This window comes from Trichechus manatus, unplaced genomic scaffold (assembly GCF_000243295.1).
Source record: "Trichechus manatus latirostris isolate Lorelei unplaced genomic scaffold, TriManLat1.0 scaffold00078, whole genome shotgun sequence".
Classification (NCBI taxonomy): domain Eukaryota; kingdom Metazoa; phylum Chordata; class Mammalia; order Sirenia; family Trichechidae; genus Trichechus; species Trichechus manatus.
The window spans coordinates 10,145,555-10,166,172 of NW_004444014.1; positions in this window are offsets into that span (position 1 = coordinate 10,145,555).

The window sequence follows — 20,618 nt, forward strand, 5'->3', positions numbered from 1 at the left end:
ATAAAAACTCCCAATAAAAGAGGTATAGAAGGGAAATTTCTCAACATAATAAAGGGCATCTATGCAAAACCAACAGCCAACAACATTCTTAATGGAGAGAGGCTGAAAACATTCCCCATAAGAACAGGAACAAGACAGGATGCCCTTTATCTCCACTCCCATTTAATATTGTGCTGGAAGTTCTAGCTAGAGCAATAAGGCAAGAAAAAGAAATAAAGGGCATCCAAGTTGGTAATGAAGAAGTTAAACTGTCCCTGTTTGTGGACGATATAATACCATACATAGAAAACCCTAAAGACTCCACGAGAAAACTACTAGAACCAATAGAAAGATTCAGCAGTGTAGCGGGATACAAGATAAACATACAAAAATCAATTGGATTCCAGGGACTTCCGGGCAACATGGCGCTATAGGCAGAAGCAACACACTGTCCCTCCATAGCAAAGATCCAAAAAACTAAGCCAAGCAGAGAAAGCGGCAATCCTGAAACCCTAAGCATCAAATGAAAAGATAAACAACTCAGCCAAGCACCAAATCGAATCAGAAACTGACAGAGAACAGAGAGTGAGGAGAGATACATGCAGAGGTCCCCTACAGCTAACACAGCATGGACCTGCCATCTTGGACTCCAGAGTCCAAGCAAACAGGGAGTACAAGAAGACAGCTTCATGGAGCTTCTAGCAGGAGACAGAACAACCAGTAACCAGAAATATATGCTTTCTCACCCCCTGCCCTTATTCACCCCCACTAGGCTTCCTCTGCTTCCTGCAGCCAGTCTGTTGGCCAGGATGCACCGGCTTCACCCCAGTGTCACTTGGATTCCACCTGCCCGCACTGGCTGACTCCCTAAGTACCGTTTCTTGGCTGCTGGTGTTGCTTTTTTCCATTTCTTTAGATTTCTTCCTTACCTCTCACCACCTTCCTCTCCTTTCTGTCAAATACCTGGCTCCATGTGCCATCTTTGCTTCTTCCTGAAAGGCTGTGAAAAGCTGCTCGAATGTGAGACTGCTTCCTGGCCTGTGCTGCCACACTGGCCTGATACCGGGGTTTTTTTTTTTGGTCTGTTTGTTTTGAATTGTTTGTTTTCTTTTTCTTTTTCCAATTGGGAGCCTGTTCTAGCCGGGCAGTACTGCGCTGCTTGGGACCTACCCCCTCAGTATGCGCATACGTGCAGAGAGATCCCTGAGAGCATTTCTTTTTTCTTGTTTTTTTTTTTTTTCTCTTTTTCTGTTTATTTTTTTGGGGGAGGATTCCCTGTTCTTTTTTTTATTGGTTTTGTTTTCTTTTCCCTCTTTTTCTCTTTTTGTCTTTCTCCATACTCAGTTTCTCATCTCTCTATACTTTCCTTCGCTTCCTGTCCTGTGAATACCTCTTGCTGAGTGACACCTCTACCCCTTCTAGCCAGGCTGTACTTCAAAGCCTGGGAGAAACTTTCCCAGACCTGGCAGCCACTCCAGTGGGATCCCTGGGAGCTTTGTTTTCTTTTTCCTTTCCAATTTCTATTTATTCATTTTTTTCTTTCCTTTTCTTTTTTTCTTCTTCTCCTTCTTGTTTTTGTCCACTTCATAGTCTCTCATCTCTCCACTCCAGAGGCAAGCTCCCCTAGCAATCTTTTTTATTTGTTTATATATTTTTGGCTCCTGTTCCACTCTCTTCTCTCCCATACCCATCTTAGCTCCACACATCACAGTCTCCCACCTCCATCCTGCCTATCTGCACTGTGCACTGAACGTCACATCACCAAGAAGCCCAGGCACAGCCTACCGGAAGCTGCCCTCCACTGATTACTGGCCCACTCTGGTGGCTGTAGTAAGTGCCAGAAACAACCCATCCCAGCAACTCCTCTTCAGCTAGACCTGCCCTGCTGTACCATATCTGAGCAACTCGCCCTGCCAATTGGAGAAGGAGGCAAAAAGTTTCATGCCCACAGATGAGCAAACAACAAAGAACACACAGCCCACCTGCTCAGACATAACCAAATAAAACAAAAAAGCAGGATGAAACAAACAAATCTACAATCAATAAGCGAGAAAAATAACTACTGAATGTCCCGAAGACAGTAGACAATATTAAAACATTTACAAAAACAGGACAGGATGGTTCAAGTAGGCATCCCAAATAAAACACCAGATGACTTTCCAGTAGAAGAAAAGGCACTAGAACTACCTGATAGGGAATTCAAATCTCTAATATTCATTGCTATTCAAGAGATGAGCAAAAAGCAGACAAAAATGAGGAAAAAATAGACAAATTCATGGAAAAGGCAGACAAATTTATGGAAAAATACAGACAAAAAAATGGAAGAATTCAGGAAAATAATGCAGGAACAAAATGTCAAAATAAAGTCACAAATAGAAATCATACAAAAACAATAATTAGAAATCCAAAAGATAAACAAGATTTCGGAAATGGACAGTGTCATAGAAGGGCTGAGGAATAGGTTTGAAACAGTGGAAGACAGGATCAGTGAAATTGAAGACAAACACGGGATACAACTCTGAGGAAAAATCAGAAAAAAGAACGAAGAAAAATGAAGAGACCCTGAGAATTATTTGGAATACAATCAAAAGCAAAAATCTGTGAGTGATCAGAACTCCAGAACAGGGGGAGAAAACTTAAAACACAGAGAGGATCATTGAAGAACTGCTGACAGAAAACTTCCCAATATCATGAAAGGTGAAAAGCTGGCCATCCAAGAAGCTCAACAAACCCCATATAGGATAGACCCCAAAAGAAAATCGCCAAGGCATATCATAATCACACTTGCCAAAACCAAAGGCAAAGAATCCGGAGAGCAGCTCTAGAAAAACAAAAATCACATACGGAGGAGAATCAATAAGACTAAGCTCAGATTATTCAGCAGAAACCACGCAGGCAAGAAGGCAATGGGATGACATCTATAAAACTTTGAAAGAAAAAAATTGCTAGCCAAGAGTAATATATCCTGCAAAACTCTCATTCAAATATGATGGTGAAATTAGGACATTTTCAGATAAACAGAAATGAAGAGACTATGTAAAAACCAAAACAAACTTACAAGAATTATTAAAGAGAGTCCTTCCATCTGAGAACAAACAACATCAGCTCATGGGCTGAATCTAGGACGCAGGATCATACCAGCCAGATACCAATCTAGGAAATGAACTCTCGAGGACTATCCAAAACCAAAAGAAATACAACAGGGAATCAGAGCAGTTAATCTGTAAATGACAACAACATCAGAACAGTAAAAGAGGGAATAAATGGTGTAGGTATAGAACCTTCTAATGGAGAGGAAGGCAAGGTGATACGAAGTAATAATAGACTGCTTCAAACTTTGAAAGATAAGGGTAAATTTCTCTGTAACCACAAAGAAACTTAACAAACCTACTCATCAAAATAAAGAGGAAAAACATAAAGTATCAGTATGAGACTTCTATTGTAGAAACTCATGAAAAACTTTACACACAAAAAGTAATAATCTTTGTTGGTTAAGAGGGATGGGAGGGGTGTGGGGAAATACTAAATAGAAAATAGATAAGTGGTAACTTTAGTGAAAGATAAGATAGTACACAATACTGGGGAAGCCAACACAACTTGTACAAGGAAAGGTCATGCAAGACCCATAGACACATCCAAACTCCCTGAGGGACTGAATTGCTGGGCGGAGGGCTGTGGGGACCGTGGTCTCGAGGAACATGTAGCTCAGTTGACATAACACAGTTTACAAAGACAATGTTCTACATTCTACCTTGGTGAGTAGCGTCCAGGGTCTTAAAAGCCTGTGAGCAGCCATCTAAGATACTCCAGTGGTCTCACCACTTCAGGAGCAAGCGAGAATGAACAGAACAGGATACAAGGAATAGATTAGTCCAAGGACTAATGAACCACAGCTGCTAAGGCCTCCACCAGACTGAGTCCAGCACAGCTAGATGGTGCCCGGCTACCACCACTGACTGCTCTGTCTGGGATCACAACAGAGGGTTCTGGACAGAACTGGAGAAGGATGTAGAACAAAATTCTAACACACAAAAAAGGGACCAGATTTACTGGCTTGACAGACTGGAGAAACCCAGAGAATATGGCCCCCAGACACCCTTTCAGCTCAATAGTGAAGTCACTCCAGAAGTTTACCATTCAGCTGGGAATTGGACAGCCTCATAGGGACAAGGACTAGTAAGCAGGAGGGGACAGGAAAGCCGGTGATAGGGAACCCAAGGTTGAGAATGGACAGTGTTGACATGTTGTGGGGTTGTTAACCATTGTCATAGGGCAATATGTGTACTAACTGTTTAATGAGAAACTATTTGTTCTGTAAACCTTCATCTAAGGTACAAAAAAAAAAAAAAAGAATTATCTATGTGAGATCAAATTGACAACAGCAACTCAAAATTTTGATGGGACTCCTAGGGACCAGTGAGTTGAAGATAATGGTTATGGAATAATTTGGAAAAGGATAGTGAGAATAGCAGTACAACTGGAAGAATGCAATCGATGTCACTAAATTGTATATGTAGAAATTTCTGAAATGATGTATCTTTGGCTATGTGTATTTTCACCAAAAAAAAAGAAAAAAAAAAGGTCCTCCAAGGTCGAGAAGGGCGAGTGTTGACATGTCATGGGGTTGTTAACCAATGTCATAAAACAATATGTGTACTGACTGTTTAATGAGAAACTATTCTGTAAACCTTCACCTAAAGTACAATTAAAAAAATTTTTTTTTAAATACTACTTTGGAAAAGGATAATGAGAAAAGCAGCACAACTAGAAGAATATAATCAATGTCACTGAATTTGAATTGTACATGTAGAAACTTTTGAAATGGTGTAACTTTGACTATGTATATTTTCACCAAAAAAAAAAAAAAGGTCCTCCAATTTCAAGAAGGGAGAGTGTTGACATGTCATGGGGTTGTTAACCAATGTCATAAAACAGTACGTGTACTGGCTGTTTAACGAGGAACTATTTGTTCTATAAACCTTCATCTACAGTACAATAAAAATATATATTAAAAACTATTTAAAAAGAGAGAAAAAATTTACACCTTCCCTTTTCCCATCCAACCACCCAAACTCCTACTCCTCACTCTCAGTGCTCTGAGATTAGAAATTAGAATAAATGTGGACTAATTTTGATTTTTTTTCCCTTTAAAAATATTATGTTTAGTTTTTCTCAGGTAAATTCCTTCCTCCTTAGAAGTCTAGTACAGAAAAAGTAAAGTGAGATAATGGTTAATTTAGATTTGATTGTATCTGAGGGTTATTGATTAAAGGTGACAATTAAACCACCCTACTCTCCCCAAATTGTAATCTATGGAGAGAGTAGACGCAAGAAACATTAGCTAAAACAAGACTAAAAATATCATCTTTATTAATCATTTGGAAACAGTGATTAATAAACAGATTTCTGGTAAACTGTGTTGAAAGAAATGGCTCAGGTTTGAGGACTCAAATAGGGCATTGTATAACCATTAATTGGTGTCAGCTGAACCCACAGGGCTATGTGGCCCTCATTTACCATCAGCTACAAATGCGGAGGCTTAGGAAGGTGGGCTTTTCCCTACCCAGGGAGGAGGACCTCCAATTAGGAGAAGAAAGCAGAGGAGAGGCCACTGCGCTGCTACCCAACCGAGGAGAGAGGCAGGTCCCAGACACAGTCCGGGTGGAACCTGGGTGTATATCATGGGGGAGACGGAGTTGATCTTTAACTGTCCCCTACCAATAGCCTACCAATTTGATTGTGATTAATTCCATTACTTCTTATCTTACTAACTCCCCAAAGTGAACCAATTTCCTTTCTTCTTAAATGGGAAGTGAACAAATTCTAATTAAGGATTCTGGCTCATTGGGTTCTGGCTAACTGAAAGTTTAGAGTAATGTGACAAGATTCCATTCTCTCTTGATTCACAAGGCACATTCTGCAACACCATTAATAATAAGGAAAGAGCTTCTGTGCCTCTCAATCAGAGTATGTGATTTTCATCTGAGAAATAAGTGGCACTCAAGCATAACTTGGAGTCCCTGGGTGGCAAAAACAGTTAACCTGCTTGCCTCTAACTTAAAGGTTGGACATTCTAGTCCATCCAGAAGTGCCTCAAAAGAAAGACCTGGCAATCTACTTTCAAAAAATCATGCATTGGAAACTCTATAGTGACTCAACAGCAACTGGTAGTTACACATGATTCATACATTCAGCAGGTTGTGGTGGTCTCCTGCAACATCCCACCTTAGGACAGCAAGAGAAGAAATGATAGGAGAAAGCTGGAATCCATTCACTGAGTGCACATCTGTTAAGGACCTACTATGCCTAAGGAAATCTAATTAATTAGGCACGGGGGGCAGGAAAAGATGTAAACAGATCCTGCCTTCAGAGATCCTTATGCCTAGCACTCAGCAAAAATTCATCAAAAGGGTGAACTTTGAATAGTGTCATTGGGGAAAAGATTTCAAAGACGGCACAGAGAACTCTTAAGTTGACCACTAGTCATTTCACATTTCAATATAAAACTGTGTCTCCACTCCATCCCAATATTCTACTTCATACAATAGGCTTAATTAAAAGAAAAGTAGTGTTTAAATTAAAAGGCAACAATGAGGTGGGGCTGTGCCAGAATCTACTAGCCGAAGAGAGAAAACCAAAAAACCAAACCCATTGCAGTTGAGCCGATTCTGACTCATAGTGACCCTGTAGAGAGAGAGAACCAAAGTAAACCAGTTGCCGTCAAGTAGATCCTGACTCATGAAGACCCCATGTGTTTCAGCGTAGAACTTCACTCCATAGGTTTTTCATTGTTGTGACCTTCAGAAGCATGTTGCTAGGCCTTTCTTCTGTGGTTCCTGTGGGTGGGTTCAAACAGCCAATCTTTTGGTTAATAGTCCAGTGCTTAACCATTTGTGCCACCCAGTGACTCCAAAGAGAGGTAGGCAATAGAAATTCCAGTAATAGAAGAGAATGTGAGTTAACAGATCCAGATAAACAGAATAGAATTCACTAGAGGAGCAGACTGAGGACACCTACATGGGAAACATGACTTAGAGTAGGACCTCCACTAAGATAAAAAATAATAGCCAAGAGTTTGCATTATCTTCTCAGAGTTGCAGTTTTTGGAGCTGAAAGCAAAATTGCACAGCAAATGCATGAGTGTAATTGGCCTTTCAGTTATGGATGGGGGAGGGGACGCTTCAGGTGGGCTGCTATAATGAGCTGAATTTGTGATGCTGTGAAGGCAGGTACTCTGGATGGGTGAAGTTTAATAAAAGTACATACTTACTAGTTTACAGCCAATTAGAAGTAAGAAATAATGCTTGATTGTTGGCTTCTCCGTGTCCAATTAGAATTGAAAGATTAGGATGTATTAGGGTGATAGTTTTCAAAAAATTTAGTATATGCTTTCCTCAGACTTCATTTTATTTTGATTGTAAAAAATAACAAGCTAAGAAAGAAACATATGTGCGCATGCACACACACACACTTAAACATTGCTACCTCCCTCTTAAGCATTCCTAGAACTATTTTCAATAACAAGAGATGCCTAGGATGGAAATACAGGTTTCCACTGGTCGCTCAGGAGCCAGTAATGACTACCAGGCCCAGGGATAAGATCAGGGTTTACCCCAATTTTGTTTTGTGGTGGATATATTTGAGAGATTCTGTATGTGTTTTGTTTGGGGAGGTGAGGAGGAGGTGGTGGTGTGTGGCACAGGAGAGGGTAAGAAAAATTGCTAACACAAACCAAAACCCAAACAAAGAAATTGGCCTATTGGAAGTGAGGGCCTCACAGGACAAGCAACACAGGTCAAGCAATTTATTTTGAAATGTCTGGAAGAGGTTTATGGAGTCTGTTTGGCTTCCTCACTGCTGTCCTTGCCTTGGTTCTTATCATTGAAAATATTTGGCTTATATAAATACCTTAACTGCAATGGGTTCCCAGCTCATGCTGAGTGATTGCATGAATGAATGTATAAAGGAATAATAAAAAGCAAAGTATCAGGGCCTACATCAACCAGGTAATAAGGCCACATGGAAATTGTGCTTTTGTTTTGGTTTTCATGTAGAAGAATCTTCTCTCCCTGGTGAGATTTGGAACAATCTAGGGGAAAGAATATGAATTCCTCTGCTCCTCTTATTCCTCCATACACAGAGGGGCTTCTCAGTAAATGCAGGTGATTCATAGAAAGGCTTCAAATTCACTGACATTGGCCTACTTACTTTTCCCTTTTCTTGCTATTGTCAAATACTGTATGAAAATCTCTCTGTAAGGTGCCCCTAGGCTGAGGGCAGATCGCAATGGAAGAATGAAAAGGAAGTGAGCTCAATTGTGATCCTTATGAAGGCAGGATGACGCATGTCTTCTCCAGAGTTGTATTCTCAGCACTTGGCAGTATTCTGTGTTTAAGGAGGGAAGAGATCTTAGTTCAATACGATACTAGCAAAAGAGAATGTGGTTCCAAATATCAAAAATTCATTGCCAACAACAGAAAATAAACTAGATAGTTAGGACCTCCTAAAAATTAAATACTTATACTCATCAACAGACTTTACCAAAAGAGGAAAAATAAAACCTACAGACTGGGAAAAAAAATTTTGGTAATGACGTATCTGACAAGAGTCTAATCTCTAAAATATATAGAAAGCTTCAATACTCAATAACAAAAAGATAAACAATTCAATCAAAAAATGGGCCAAGGACATGAACAGACACTTCACCTAAGAGGACGTTCAGGCAGCTAACAAACGTATGAAGAGATGCTTGCAATCATTAGCCGTTAGAGAGATGCAAAACAAAACTACAATGAGATGCCATCTCATCCCTGCAAAAATGTCACTGATCAAAAAAAAAAAAAAAAGAAAACACACACACACAGAAAACAGAAAACAATGAATGCTGGCAAGGTTGTGGGGAGATTGGAACTCTTATGCACTGCTGGTGGGATTGTAAAATGGTATAACCACTATAGAAAATGGTGTGGTATTTCCTCAAAAAGCTAGAAATAGAAATACTTATGATCCAGTAATCCCACTCCTAAGTATATATCCTAGAGCTATAAGAGCAGTGGCGGGAATAGACATATGCACACTCATGTTCCTCGCAGCATTATTCACAATAGCAAAAAGATAGAAACAACCTAAATGGCCATCAACAGATGAATGGTTAAACAAAATTGTGGTACATACATACAATGGAATACTATGCAATGATAAAGAATAATGATGAGTCCACAAAACATCGTTTTATAACATGGATGAATCTGGAGGACAGTATGCCGAGTGAAATAAGTCAAACACAAAAGGACAAATATTGCACGATACCACTTTTATAAAAAGTCAAAAATAGATATACACACAGAAAGCAACTTCATTGATGGTTGCCAGGAATGGGAGGGAGAGGGAGAGGGAATCACTTACTATATAGTAGACATGTGTTAATTCTGGTGATGGGAAATGTAGTACAGAATACAGGGGAAGTTAGCACAACTTGACCAAGGTAAATGAAGACACTAAGAGGTATGCAAAATAAAGGACAATTCCAGTAAATGCTATAACATATACAATTTTGCAACAACAGTAATAGCAAGCAAAAAATATGTTACATAGACATGTATTCTATATGGGTGTGGGAAGGCATGGGGATGCATGCATGTGCATATATAGGTATATTTGTGGACATATGTATATATATACATGTTTGTAGGTGCAGTATATATATTCATATATACAATAAAGCACATGGGGGCACAGTTATGGATACTTTCTTGATATATCCAGACATCTCCTAGGATTGATTTATTGGGTTTGAAGGCTCAGGACCATAGTCTTGTGGGACAACTAGGTTAATTGGCATAACTTAGTTCATGAAGATAATGTTCTGCACCCTATTTTGGTGAGTAGTGTCTGGGGTCTTAAAAGCTTACAAGTGGCCATCTAAGATACAACTATTGGTCACTTCTCATCTGGAGCAAAGGAGAGTGAAGAAAACCAAAGACTGAAGGAGGAAATTAGTCCACAGAACTAACGGCCCAAGCCAACAACAGCCTCTTCTAGCCTGAGACCAGGAGAACTAGATAGTGCCAAGCTACCACTACTGACTGTTCTGACCAGGGACACAATAGAAAGTCCTGGTTAGAATGGGGGAAAACTGTAGAACAAAACTCAAATTCATAAAAAAGACCAGACTTACTGGACTGATAGAGACTCAAGGAACCCCTGGGACTATCTCCCTATGATATCCTTTTATCCTGGAACTGAAACCAGTCCTGGAGGTCACCTTTCAGCCAAATAATAGACTGGCCTATAAGACAAACAATAACACCCGTGAGGAATGTGCTCCTTTAAACAATCAACTATATGAGACCAAATGGTCAACATTTACCCAAAAGCAAAGATAAGAAGGCAAGGAGGGGCAGGGAAACTGGGTGGATGGAAACGGGGCAGGCAGGGTGGAAACTGTGAGAGTGTTAACATATTACAGGGATTGTAATCAACGTCATGGAACAATTTGTGTATGAATTGTTGAATGGGAATCTAATTTGCTGTGTAAACTCACCTAAAACACAATAAAATACTAAAAAAAGAAAAATCCATTGCCTCTTCTCTCTCCTTCTACCCTTTCTCTTTGGGAAGTTGGGATGACTTCTAGAACATCATGGCTATGGCCAAGGACTGAGTAGGATATTGACAGGATCAGCACTAACTCACAGCTGAACACTTCCTGTGGACCAAGATCTTATTGTGTATTGACAACCCTAAGTCTGAAAGTCCGCTCTGCTCCAAGAATTCATTCATGGGAAATGTAATGCCTCTGTACCTGCTGGTTGAGATCAAACTAGCTCTAGATATCCTCCAAAGAAGATTAGTCTAATACCTGTATAATCAACTACAGATTTAGATAGACTTCTCTGTTTGGCACTGTTACTGTTTGAACAATCATTTCCAGGGCCTTAGAAAATATGAACACAGTCCAAATGGCTCCATTGTCAAGCTAAACTTATTCACCAGTTTACAAGCCTCAGAATGAAAAATGAAAAAGTCAAGAAACTTAAAACTCTACTCTCTGATACATTCTACACAACCCTGTCACTAAACCATTGGAGCAGGTTGTTGACTTTTATCTTATAATCTGGGATCATTGAACTCAAAGAGGATGGATGACTCATTATGAGGTCCTATCGGGCTTTAGACTTCTTAATTTTGTAATTCTTGTAGGTAATCTTCATGTTATAAAATCTGAAAATAATAACAACACGTTGTTCTGATGTCAATCTGAAAACAACCCAGAACTTTAAGAACACAACTTAAAAAAGAAAAAAGAGAAAAAGCAAACAAAAATCTGGGATTAAATGCAAAGGCAGCTCATTGGATTGTATAACATTCGCTGACATCATGTATCGAATCTGAGCACTTGGTTGCTAGGCATGATCTACCATGACCACTGACACTTTATGACTAATTTTACCAAGGGTAGCATTGCACTCTTTAAACCTAAAGCAGATTAAAATCAGCAGATTGAAATGAGAAGCAGTTATCTCAATGAAATCATACTCAAGACAGAAGTTACTGCCAATAGCCTCGGAATAACAAAAGAGACCAAAAAGTTTAGAACATTTCACAAAAACTCAAGAAAGCATAGCTCTAGGGTCATATGCAAGTTCAAACTGAAGCTAAAGAAAATTAGATCAAGTCCACGAGAGCCAAAATACTACCTTGAGTATATCCCACCTGAATTTAGAGACCATTTCAGGAATAGATTTGATGCATTGAACACTAATGACCAAAAACCAGGTGAGTTGTGGAATGCCATCAAGGACATCATACATGAAGAGAACAAGAGGTCATTAAAAAGATAGGGAAGAAAGAAAAGGCCAAAATGGGTGTCATAAGAGACTCTGAAACTTGCTTTTGCATGTAGAGTAGCTAAAGCTAAAGGAAGAAATGATGACGAAAAAGAGCTGAACAGAAGATTTCAAAGAGTGGCTCAAGAAGACAAAGTAAATTATTATAATGAAATGTGTAAAGACTTTGAGTTAGAAAACTAAAAGGGGAGAACACGCTCAACATTTTCTCAAGCAGAAAGAATTGAAGCAAAAATTCCAGCCTTGATTTGCAATATTGAAGTATTCTATGGAGAAAATATTAAAACAACACAGAAAGCATCAAAAGAAGACGGAAGGAATACACAGAGTCACCGTACTAAAAAGAACTGGTCAACTTTCAACCATTTCAGGAGGTAGCATATGACCAAGAACCAATGGTACTGAAGGAAGAAGTCCAAGTTGCACTGAAGGCATTGGCAAAAAACAAGCCTCCAGGAATTGACGGAATACCAATTGAGACATTTCAACAAACGGATGCAGGGCTAGAGATACTCACTCGTCTATGCCAAGAAATTTGGAGAACAGCAGTTTGGCCATTCAGCTGGAAGAGATCCATATTTGTGCCCATTCCAAATAAAGATGATCCAACAGAATGTGGAAATTATTGGTCAATATCATTAATATCACATGCAAGTAAATTCTTGCTGAAGATCATTCAAAAGCAATTGCAGCAGCATGTCGACAGGTAACTGCCAGAAATTCAAGCCAGATTCAGAAGAGGACATGGAACGAAGGATATCATTGTTGATGTCAGATGGATCGTGACTGAAAGCAGAGAATAACAGAAAGATGTTTACCTGTGTTTTACTGACTATGTAAAGGCATCCGACTATGTGGATCATAAGAAATTATGGATAACATTGCAAAGAATAGGAATTCCATAACACTTCATTGTGTTCATGTGGAACCTGTACGTAGACCAAGAGGCAGTCATTCAGACAGAACAAGTGATATTGTGGGATTTAAAGTAGGAAAGGTGTGTGTCAGAGTTGCATCGTTTCATCATACTTATTCAATCTGTATACCGAGCAAATAACCTGAGAAGATGGACTATATGAAGATGAACACAGCATCAGGATTGAAGAAAAGTTCACTAACATCCTGTGATATGCAGATGACACAATCTTGCTTGCTGAAAGTGAAAAGGACTTGAAGCACTTACTGATGAAGATCCAAGACTACAGCCTTCAGTATGGATTACACCTCAACATAAAGAAAACAAAATTCCCTCACAACTGAACCAATAAGCAACATCATGATAAATGGAGAAAATTTTGAAGTTGTCAAGGATTGCATTTTACTTGGATTCACAATCAACATTCATGGAAGCAGCAGTAAAGAAATCAAAGGACATATCACGTTGGGCAAATCTGGTGCAAAAGACCTCTTTAAAGTATTAAAAAGCAAATATGTCACTTTGAGGACTAAGGTGAGCCTGACCCAAACCATGATATTTTCAATCGCCTTGTATTCGTGCGAACTTTGACAATGAATAAGGAAGACAGAAGAAGAATTGACACCTCTGAATTATGGTGCTGGCAAAGAATATTGAATATACCATGGACTGCCAGAAGAACAAAACAAATCTGTCTTGGAAGAAATATAGCCAGAATGCTTCTTAGAATCAAGGATGGCAAGACTTTATCTCATGTACTTTGGACATGTTATCAGGGGGACCAGTTCCTGGAGAAGGACATCATGCTTGGTAAAGTAGAGGGTCAGCAAAAAAAGAAGAAGACCCTCAGGGAAATGGATTATTACAGTGGCTGCAACAACGGGCTCAATCATGGCAATGATTGTGAGGGTGGTACAGGACCAGGCAGTGTTTCATTCTGTTATATATAGGGTCACTGTAAGTTGGAACTGACTCAAAGACACATAACAAAAACTGAGTCATTAATTCTAGAAGTAAATGGAAAATCCTATGAAGTAGAACATAATACTTGTTTTGAAAATATTTAGTATACTCTAAGAAATTGGAGAAATACACAACATATTTTAGCAACATAATCATCAAAACCATTAAACTGAAAAATTCTGGTAACATGTATTTATTTTAATACATTTTTGGAAAATGCAATTTATCGATAACAGACACTTTCACAATGAAGACTTGTAGAGTTTAATATATAACTTATAACATATACATGTATAATATACACATTTCTGTTTTGGGGGGGTTTGGCTTGTTTGTTTTTCTTTTTATTAACTATCAACCTCCTTTCTGATGCTCTGGGCTTGGTTTCATTTGAATGCTTTCCATACATCCATTCTTGGCTCCATCATGAGCCCTCTCTCATCCACCGTGTGGTTTAAACCCTTTGGGTGCTAGTCACTACTGAAAACCTTAAGAAAATACTCTTTAAACCCTGCTGTTTCACTAATTAGCTCTTCACCTTTCCAAGTCATTAATGGTGGCCATTCCAAATACAAGATATCATCAGCTACTAAGGAAGGGTTGTAGGATGGCATTGCTGGTCCTGAGGCCAACATGAGAGTCCAGATGGGCAAAGTGTTGATGGAACTGGAGTTTTGAGTGCTTAGGGAGAAACCCTGCCTTGAGGGGGCAGATGCAATCACTCAGAGCAAAGCTGGAGGAGGCCTTGGCTTGGGTTTGAAGATGAGGGCCATCAGTTGGTTCTTAGGAGAAAGCAGAATTTAAAAAGGCAAATATGGCACCTTCCAGGTTGTGAAAACTTTGGGCTAGGTGTGACAAGGGGTATGGGGCATGCCTGGATTCACTGCCAGCAGGGAAATTCTGCAAAATTTATAGCTTAGCTTGGTCTCTTCCACCGTACAATCTAAACACCATTTCTGGGAAATAGATGCTGCGTACACATCCGTCTCATTCCCTTTGTGTCCAAGGACACATTCTTGAGAGATAACTGGCTGTAATTAAGGTCAGCCTTTGAGGGCAGGAGGAGCATCAGTGGGGGCCAAGGTTAGGGGCCAGTCTTTTCTTCCCAGGGTTAGAAGCCTGCCACCACTTCCCCACCAGAATGGTGTAAAAGTGTCTAGCCCACAGTGCTATCCAAACACTGATTTTGATATTCAGAGTTAATTAACTGTGAATTCACGGCAGATTTTCTCCCTGAGAACTTGAAGTCTTAGAGAGGTATACACTGAAGTCCTGCTCTGAAATAGAACGGGCCAATTACTGTTTGCAATTTGACTGACCCGGACCTTGGTCATGACCTGCTGCCATATTGGGGAGAGTAGTTGTAGAAGAAGCACTTGTCAAGAATAGTCTGTTACAGAAAGCATGTTTAATTGCTGAATTTGGGGCTCTTTAGCCTCTGGAAGCCAGAGGTTTTTGAGGAAGTGTATCCCTTCCTCCTACTCCCCACATCCTCTCAGCTCAGATATAAACTCCTATAGAAAACCTTACATTATAACCAAGGCCAGGCTAGATGTCCCTCCTCTGTGCTCCCGTGATAGTCCAATAGTTCTTATATTTTCTTGTAGTTGACTGAGCACTTGTTGGAATCTGTATTTCCCACTGAGATGTCAGCTTCTTTTGGTAGAAACTGGATGTTTTACATATTGAATCCCTAGCTCAAGACACACTAAATATTTATTGAAGTGACTTGGTAACTAAATCAAATCATCTCCATGTCTGCCTAGTCTCTTCCTGCAACCATCTAGCTGCTCTGGCTCTGATTGTGTCAGTCTACTGAGATTGGGGAAGGTGACATGTGTTATCATCCACATGTAACCATGTAACCAAGCACAGTCTGGCTCCCAACCTACCCCTTCCTCAAACATCAACTCAATCATATCTCTTCCACTGCACCATGCCTAACTGCTCCAGTCCCTTCTCTGACCTATAGCACTCAGGATTTGAAATTTATGCAACTAATTATATATGTAACAAAACATATGCCATTCCAATATTCTTCACGTGTACAATTCAGTGACATTAATTGTGTTCATCATGTTGTGTAACCATCACGATTATCCATTTCCAAAATTTTCCCATCACCCTCAACGGAAGCTCAGTGTCCCCTAAGCAATGAGTCCACTTCTCCTGTCCCTCCTACCCACTCCTACTGATCACTAATAAACTTAGGTCCCTTTACACTTGCCTATTCTAGATATTTCTTATAAGTGGAATAATACAATATTTGTTCTTTGTGACTGACTTATTTCATAATGTTTTAAAATATACTTCCTTCTGTGTTATGTCTGCAGGTCCGGTCTCTGCAAGTGACTCCCACATAAAGGCCATGCCCTCCTTTTCCCTTTTGTTCCTTCTTTACATCTAAATACTGAGATGGGTGCAGAGAACACCCCCAAATAGTACTGACTGCCATGAAACAACTCTAACCTAAATGAGAGCATAAATCCTGAGGGTAAGCTCTTTGTCCACAAGCTCTACCTGGATTTGCACTGAGAAGGTTAGCTCCTGGTGATGAATAAAGCTGCTATGGCGATGGACGCAGGAGGGGATGTGAAGTAATTGGCAGAGACAGAACTGTCCTTTTGTTATTTTGTTATAAATAAACTCCCACAGTGGAAATTTGTTAACCTCAGTCCTTGCCTTCACATCTACTTATATGGGAGACCTCTCTCGACAAATCAATCTTTACACTGCAGTGGCACTCTCTTGACAAGGTATGTTTGGCTTAGCCACTGTTGATATTTGTTCTTGAAATCTCGGTTGTGTGGCATGGTACACTCTGCTAGCAGAAATAGAGACACTTAGTTTATATGCACAGAGGACGGGCAAGATGCAAACAGAAAGAGACGGTCCGCAGCAGGGCAGCAGGAGTGGCAGAAGCTGAGCAGCACTTAATATATTGTGATGTATTGAATCCATGAAGTGCCTGTTCAATATCTAGTCAAAGTAAATTTAGAAGGACACAGGAAAGGAATTTATTTTTTCATCATTGTAAAATGTCCATTTACTTCTTATGCTATTGGTCATGGTCTGCCAGTGGTCTCTTGAGGTCCCAGTGCCCTTCAATTCCAAAATAGCACCACCAGCAGGATTAGGTGAGGTTTGTTCAATACATTCAAGTTTCCCCCAGAGACCTAAGGTTTTATTGGTACTTTGGGATTTGGCTTTCTTGCTGGATTTTACTCTGAAAAGAATGAGTTAGAGATCATAACACTCCCCCAAGGTAAATTGGTTGATCTTTTTTCTGCTCTTCCTCCAGTGCATGACTTTATTGGAACGTTTGCCAAATTGTACTGAGATTGTTTACATATATGTCTGTTCTGCTCATCAGACTGTGAACTTCTGGGACAGAGATGGTATGTTATTCACCTACGTTTCTCAATGGCATGGCACAGTGCCCAGCACATAGGAAGCCCTCATGAAATGTTTGCTGAAGAAGAAATCTTAATACCTGTCTTAGTCATCTTGTGCTGCTATAACAGAAATACCACACGTGGATGGCTTTAACAAAGAGAAATTTATTCTCTCACAGTCTAGTAGGCTACAAGTTCAAATTCAGGGTGTCATCTCCAGGGGAACTCTTTCTCTCTCTGTTGGCTCTGGAGGAAGGTCTTTGTCATCAATCTTCCTTTGATCTGGGAGCATCTGAGCTCAGAAACCTCAGGTCTAAAGGACACTCTCTGCCCCAGGCGCTGCTTTCTTGGTGGTATGAGGTCCCCAACTCTCTGCTTGCTTCTGTTTCCTTTTATCTCTCTCTCTCTCTTTTTTTTAACTGTATCCTTTTATCTCTTGTAAGATAAAAAGTAGTGCAGGCCCCACCCCAGGGAAAGTCCCTTTACATTGGATCGGGGATGTGTCCTTAGTAAGGGTGTTATACAATCTCACCCTAATCTTCTTTAACATAAAATTACAATCACAAAATGGAGGACAACCACACAATACTGGCTCAGCCAAATGGATACACACATTTTTGGGGGGACATAATTCAATCCATGACAATACCCATGAAAAATTGCCTAAGTAAGGCAAGAAACAAAAAAAGGTAAATGAAAGCTATTTTGAGCCAAGTTAAGAGAAATGCAGATACTATCTGATAATTAAATTTTAATTATATTGTAAGTAGTCTCCAAGGGAAGATGCTATTTTAGCATTGTATCCTAGACTAAGCTACAGTGTAAATGCTTCCTGTGGGCTTATTTTTATGCTAGATGGCGTAGGAGAACAATTGAATAGAGCATAGCTTCTGACAAGAATCTTGGGTGTCATCTGGAGACCCAAGACCCAAGAAAGGGCCCATAGTATGCAGTGAAGGATGACGAAGGGCCAGAGAGAAGAGTGGAAAAAATATGCATCAAAGGAGTTCAGAAAAGGACAAAATTTCATGAGTTAATGCAATTAAGGAAGACATTACGAGGAGGTAAAAATGCATCGCAGTGAAGTTGTAGTAGATAAGTGACATGTGGGTAAGCATTAGCTGAATCATGCCACTATTTTATATATAAGATTCAGGATGGAACTGTTAGATATTGTTTCTTATGAAGGCAATTCTCTTCTGAATTAGCTTCAGAATTGTCAGATCATCAGGTTTTACTTAGGTTTATCAACAAACAAACTTTTCTTTGGAAAGCTAGCTTAATGTTCTGTTAGGGAAGAGTGTACTGAGTCTAGAGACCTGGATGTTAATCCTCATGTCCACTGTTAGTTGTGTGACCTTGAGAGAGTTCATTAGCCTCTCTGTACCCCACTTTCCTGTTTTAACATTTCGGCATCAGGGGAAACTTTGACCAGACTTCACCTCAGGACATGGCAAGCTTCGAATTATGAAAGAAAAATCACCTGTATTAAGACAAGAAGTCACCTTGTACTTTACCCTCTATGAGGCCAAGACTCGGATGAAAAGTGAGAGTACTGGGTAATTGCTGCTATTTTGCACATGTATTGGTTTTTGAGGTACTCAGGACACTGTTCTTCCTCTCCTCAATTTTTATTTTCATTTGGTATCAGAAGCTTTTAGAACACAGTTGAGCATTTATGTGTGCTCATTTTAACATGGAGAATAGGACTCCCCACAAGTAGAAGATTGTGTGTGTGGCACAGTACTCGAGGGAAATGTCAGAAGAACCTTGATTAATGGGTACATTGGCAATTCCATTTTTCTATCAGTCTTTCAATCTGGAATATCACTGAACCAACGTGGGTAGGAGAGAATTCAAATTCTCTACTAGAAGCTCAACTGGCATAACGTAGCTTATAAAGAAAATGTTCTACATCCTATTTTGATGAGTAGCGTCTGGGGTCTGAAAAGCTTGTGAGCAGCCATCTAAGATACTCCACTGGTCTCACCCCATCTGGAGCAAGGGAGAATGAAGAAAACCAAATACACAAGGGAAAGATTAGTCCAAAGGACTAATTGACCACAACTACCACAGCCTCCACCAAACTGAGTCCAACACAACTAGATGGTGCCCAGCTACCACCACCGACTGCTCTGATAGGGATCACAATAGAGGGTCCTGGACAGAGCTGGAAAAAAATGTAGAACAAAATTCTAACTCAAAATAAAAGACCAGACTTACTGGTCTGACAGAGACTGGAGAAACCCCGAGAGTATGGCCCCTGGACACCCTTATAGCTCAGTAATGAAGTCACTCCTGAGGTTCACTCTTCAGCCAAAGATTAGACAGACCCATAAAACAAAATGAGACTAAATGGGCACACCAGCCCAAGAGCAAGAATGAGAAGGCAAAAGGGGACAGGAAAGCTGGTAATGGGGAACCTAAGGTCCAGAAGGGGAGAGCGTTGACATGTTGTGAGGTTGGCAATCAATGTCACAAAACAGGACGTGTACTAATTGTTTAATGAGAAGCTAGTTTGCTCTGTAAACCTTCATCTAAGGTACAAAAAAAAAAAAAAATAATACAATTGGTAAAATTTCCTCTGAGGGGGGAAAAACATCTCTAACAGATATATCTTCAGTAAATGCATGCCTGATAGAAGAAATTGGGGTTGGACAGTGCAGAATAAGCCAAGAGAAACTTGAAACAATGTGTATTTATAGCTAGTTCTAAAATTCAAGGCTAGATCCCACCTACTCAAAGATGAACAAATGGAAAAAATATAAAAAGAGATCTGGATGCAGATGACAAACTTTAAACATTATCTCCTATAGTATGAAGAGATAGGATATAAGAATGCATGGCCTTTTCAAAAAAGAGCAGAGGTCCATGAGGAGAAACCTACCAGTCAAAGATGCTAATTCTATAGAATAAAAGGAAATTAAAATTGATAATGTGTGCAAGGAAATAAAATTAAAAAGCAGATTGGAGTATGTAAAGAGAAAAAATGATTTAAAGGACAGAAGCTTCAATAATCGATGTGAAGGACAAATTTGAGAAACTATCACAGAGAGCAAAGATCTACATCCTGAAATTGATCATAACTCATATAGAGAATGCAGAATTGATAAGAAATGTACAGATAAAAAGTTTCTTAAGAAGAAAAGAACAATGAGAACAGAGGAAAATATTACAGGTATACTAGAAGATAAGTCTTTCTTTAGCTCTAAATAGCTATATACAAGTTGAAAGGCCCACAGGTCTCAATAAAGAAGAGAATGATATTTATATCTACCCTGGCAATTTTCACTGTAATTATAAAACTAAGAAAAAAAATCAAACTGAAAAATTAAGCAGGCAATGTTCAATGGTAGAAATATCATGTTGCCACTTAAACTCATATTTGCAAAGTAAACAGCTGGGAAAACAAATTAAATAAAATACAAATGTGCAACAATATTTGAGGAGAAAATATTGAGAACCAAGAATTTAATACCTTTCTCAACATAATAAAGGGCATCTATGCAAAACCAA